Raw genomic sequence first — 5,381 nt, forward strand, 5'->3', positions numbered from 1 at the left:
CAGGCGAAGTATCCGACCAGAAAGGTTCTGAAAGGGAAAGTCCTTGCAGAGAGAACAAGGGAGTCACACGTCTGAGGGATTCGCTCCCCAGATAGAGAAACTGATGGGTATTTAATCAAATAAACCACAAAGCTAACAAGGTGCCCGAGTTACTCTGTCAATGGTGGCAATAGGCAACTCCCTCATGACTGCAGTCATAAAGACAAACATATTCTCAGATGCCAGCAGAGCAAAATCAGCCATAAAGTTGTTTTTGTTTGGAAATCCAGGTTTATGGGATTTTCAGTATTTTAGTATCTTGGAAGGAGATCTGAACCAGCGAGGGTGAGCCTATGATTTGGGGTTTAGTGCTCACCCTGCTGGAAACAGCATCGTGTCAGCGCTGGCTGCCTGTATCTCTCCTGGGTCAGGTTCCTGCCGTTGAGGTGTGGGTTTGACTGTAGAGCTGGCTTGTAGCTGTCCTTGCTTTTAAATTCCGTATCTTTAATCAGTTGTTTTGTGTTATTCGGCTAACTTATTTATTTAGGAGTAACTAGAGTTGTTGTTTTTACAGAAAGTCCTTTTAATGGTTATTAAAATGCTGTCATCTATGCACCAGAAATGAACACAACACTGTAAGTGGAGTATACATCGACTTTTAAAAATGCCATCATATAATGTGGAGGCTTAAAAGTACACTCTTCGGGGGAGGATTGTTTAGGATTATAATTTCCTTTTAAGTTCAGAAGTAGTTTACCGTCTGTGTCAGGGCAGTTGGGACTGGGGACTAAGAAACTAGTTCACTCTACCAGGTTGGGCTGAAGTGACTGTGGCCACAAGGATCCCCATGTTGGTTACTGACCCCAGCCTGCAAGGAAGTGACTGACTCCAGGATGTGGAAGGGGAGGATTTCATGAGCCATATAGCAAGCACCAGGCAAGTTCTCCAAGGAGAATTTGGAAGCATCATTTCTGTATGTGAATCAGCCCTTAAGAGCAGGTTTATGAAACTTAATTCCAAAAGGATTAAATATTTAAATGTATAAAGGTAAGACCTTGAAGCATTTAGAAATAGTAGACTTTTTAAAAAAATCTCTGTGTAAGAAAGAAGTACTTAAACAAGACACAGAAAGCTCTAATTGGAAAAACTGATACAACTGACTAGGTTAAAATTAAGACCTTCTGTTCATCAACAGACCAACAAAAAAGTGCAAAAACAGTCTACACACTGGGAGAATGCATTTGCAACACATATAACTGACAAACAAAGTAGTGTTCAGATTCTGCCTATAAAACAAATAGAAGACAAGCAACCAGTGGAAAAACTGCATGAAAACCCAGGAGGTAGAAATGCAAATGGTGAGTAAACAGATGAAACACTGCTCAACTTCATTAGTAATTAAGGAAATGCAAATAAAGACGACAATGATATACCACATAAAATCCACTGAATTGGCTAACATTAAGAAGTCTTATAATCACAAGTCTCAAAGATTAGTAGAAACTCTAATGCGCCTTGGTGGGTACACACAAGTGTTTGGACACCGTTTGATAATGCCTGGCTAGCGGAATGTTCACGTTCCCTGTAACTCAGCAATTCTTCTGGTCTGTACCCTGCAGCAGCTTCTGTGCATGTGCAGGAGACGCCCATAAGGACATTCATAGCAAGATTGAAACGGTATTTCTACCTTCTTTTCTGCAAGCATTGAAGAGATGCAAAATCTACCTCTCTGGCTGAAGTCACCTAGAATTTCAGTTACATGCATAACTCCTTAGGGAAGTACTTGAGAATGAACACAGAAGATTTTCACACAACTACTCAGTCCTTTTTCATTCTGGATAATTTTAACATATCATCAGACTGGCAAGTCACCTCAGAATATAAAATATAAACTGAAAGTAGATTTTTCTCTTCCTTGTCTAGACTGTTTGATTTTGTTCTCCTTCGCTGTTGTCTAGTTCCAAAAGGAGCAGCTTAGTGTGAAAGTTGTGGGAAGGATGCTAGTCAGAGGATACTTTCATTAATTAGTAAGCCAGTGAAAATCCAGCAGAAGTAGTGTAGATAGTTCTAGAATATGCTAAAAACTATTTGAAAAATGAAGACTTCATATGCATAATTTCTCTAACATAGAACATTCAGAGTTGGAGACTGAATACATGAATGGGTGATAGAATGAATGATTGATTCAGAAATTCATCATTAATGAATTGGAAATAATCAACTCTGTCACTTGGTCCTAAAACTATTCCTCTAAGGAACTATTAGCATCATATGGAAGACTTTTAAAAAAATGATACCCACCTCCCCTAGTAAATTGAATCAGAATCTCTAGGAGAGGAGATTAGACATTAGTATTTCCTAAAAGTTCCCAGGTGATTCTAAACTGTAACAGGCTGAGAGCCACAGAGCTGTGGCCTTGTACTCAAAGTGGGGCCCAAGGACAGCACCATCTGGAAGGCTGCTACAGTTCGGAATCCTTAATGTCACCCAGACCTGCTGAGCTGGAGTCTGCGGTTTAACGAAGTCCCCAGGTGACATGCAACAGTGTGAAGGTTTGAGAAGCTCTGAGCAGTCAGAACTGCTTTCCATCCTGCATGCTATTTTGCTGTATCTTGGATCAGGAGGTTGGGAGCACGTCTTTCTCTAAGATTCTTGTTCCCACTTTAATGTGGAAACAGCTCCAATAACTACCTATTACTCTGAAACAAATTCCAGTCATCAGCTTGTTTCATCTATAAACACTTCAGTATGCGTCTCTGAAAGAAATGAGCCAAACACAAGTATGACACTCAAAAAAAATTAACAATCCTTTAGTATCATCAATATCCTGTTACCGATCACATTTCCCCAGTTGTCTTATCACTTTTAAATAGGCTGTTTGAATCAAGATTCAAGTAAGGATCACTGGAGATAGTTTTGGTATATCTTTTAGATTTCTTTTAATCTACTAATTTCTTCAAAATCCTTTCCTTTCCTTGCAATTCATCTGTGGAATGAACCAGTTCGTCCCATAGAGTGTGCCATAGTTTGGCTTTTGCTGATTGCAACTTCATGGTGTTATTTAACGTGTTCCTCTGTCCTACTTCTGGCAGATTGTTAGACTGATAGAGATTTGATAAACAAACTTATTCAGTGTTGACGAGAGCGTGCTGTATTACACCTCTTTACTGGGCAGGTTAGAGCGGTGCTTCATCAGGATGGCTTTATAGCTAGTGTGGTTACCCAGTTCTGGCTAGAACCAGGGTGAATGGTGGAGGTGGAGATGATGGTTGGGGGCAGGGAAGTGCAGAAGAAAACTCTAGGAATGCAATGGAAAGGAAGCTGCTCTCTGCCTCACCTTCTCTCTTGAGTGACGTGGTACGCTTCCTCTTCTCTGGGCTTCCTCGCCTTTATAGTCTCATCAGGCTGGAGACATTTTTGGCACCTGGGAAAATCAAAAGAACCAACTAATTTGTGGGGGCATGAAAAGGAAATATTCCTAACTGTCCACTCAGCCCTGAGGACGCAGTCCAAATCTTTCATCTGGGGCAGTGTTCCCAGTTTCCCCACTGCAGCCCCCGTCTACACGTAGAGTTAATCACTCTCCCCTTGGTGACAACAGTGTCTTCACATATGCCTCATGATGCTTTTTTTGTTACACGTCATCTCAAGTATCTTCCTACCTGCCTGTTTCCTCTGTAAGACAAAGGAATTCCTTGAGGTCAAGACCTAGTGTTCTTTGTTTTGCGGGGGGTGGTGTACAGCTCAGTGGTAGAGCACATGCTTGGCATGCACAGGGTCCTGGGTTCAATCCCCAGTGCCTCTGTTAAGGGCAAAAATAAAAAATAAGAAAAGAAAGAGAAGACCTAGCGTCCTTTATTTTTGTAACTCCAGGGCTGTGCACAGGGCCTGATGTATCAATCAAGGTCCTGGCAGGAAACAGATGGCAGCCTCAAACTGGGTACTTGAAGACAGTTTAACAAAGGGACGATTACAAAGAGGTAGGCAGGATTTTGTGAAAGCAGCAAGGAACCAGTCAGGGTGACCTGACCCAGACTTTGGGCAGAACCCCCTCCCATCTGGTCCTCATGGTTTACATGATGATCTTTGCTCTGTTGACAGCAGGGTCTGAAGCAAAGTTCTTTGTCAGGAATCCTGCCCAAGGCCCTTCTGTTCAGACACTCTTGTGCTGAATAAAGTGTATTTGACTCTAAAAAGAAAAAAAAAAAAGATATCCCAGGGTTAATAACATCCAGGCTTGGTGAAGGAGCAAAGAGAGGGCATGGTTACCAAAACTCAGAGAGAGGGCTGTAGGGAGCTTTTAATAGAAGGACACAGCCAATCCTCAGGGACCCAGCAGGGCGGGAACCGGGGAGATAAGGACCCCAACTCCACCTTCCTCCCACCCTTTGATCTCCTGCTCACCTCGCCGGCGGCCACACTGACCAGAACCTAGAGGGCAGGAGAGCCTGTTGCCTCAGCCCATACAGGTCAGCCCCCCGGGTCAGCATGGAGCTGGCTGGGCCAGTGGGAGACGTCCAGGACCGGAGCCCCTCAGCATCCACTCCCGTCCTTTCCCAGCACGGGGCACCTCACAAGTTCTCCCGACCCTTGTGCCGCTCGCTGCTTGGCGATTTCAATTCAGTCACAGTCCGACCAGAAACCTAAAGTGTTAGCCGTTATCAGTGTCCTGCATGTAAAGTGAGGTTGGGGGCGGAGTGAGGGTTAGGAGAAAGTGAGAGAGAAGAGGAACAGTTAATCAGTCAACATAAAACAAGACTGCTCCAGGGCCAGCTTCTGGTCCACAGCCTCCTTCCCCAACCCATTTCACATCCGTCTTCTGCCGGGCTGAGTGGGGTTACCTTAGTAAGGTGACCCACACTTTCACCCACGTGGGATGTGAGTCCTTGTGAGTCTTTTGCAGTGGCCACCATTTTCCACGGACTTCTAGAACAGGAGGTGCCTCCATGTGCCCCCTCGGTTTCCTTCCTCTGTTGTGTGACAGCATCTCAGTTTCCCTTTTGTTAAAAGGATCATCTGGTGCTTCTGTCCCTGCCTTTTGGTTAAGCTGCATGAGGAGACCCAGATAGCTGAGGGTCAGACTCAGTTTCAACTCCCCGTTGAATGGAACTCTGCTCTCTGACAGAAATGTTATTCCTAGGCCCTAAGGCCAAGGTCAGACGGGAAGCAAGTCTTCTTTTGGTGGTTGTCTAATGTGGTAGTGAGAAGGGCCACTGTGACCTCCACCCCTGGGTGCCCAGCCTAGTGCAGGCCGGCTGTGGGGCAGGTGGTGCTGTGCCCTGGCTGCTGCTGTGAGGCGCTTAGCACCTCCAGGAGGAGAATAGCGGCCTTGCAGGGCGTTGCCTCCCAGCTGCCACTCCAGCTGTCTTCTGCAGGCCACTCTATTAAGCAGTCTCTTTCTC

This window comes from Camelus dromedarius, chromosome 13 (genome assembly GCF_036321535.1).
Source record: "Camelus dromedarius isolate mCamDro1 chromosome 13, mCamDro1.pat, whole genome shotgun sequence".
NCBI lineage: Eukaryota > Metazoa > Chordata > Mammalia > Artiodactyla > Camelidae > Camelus > Camelus dromedarius.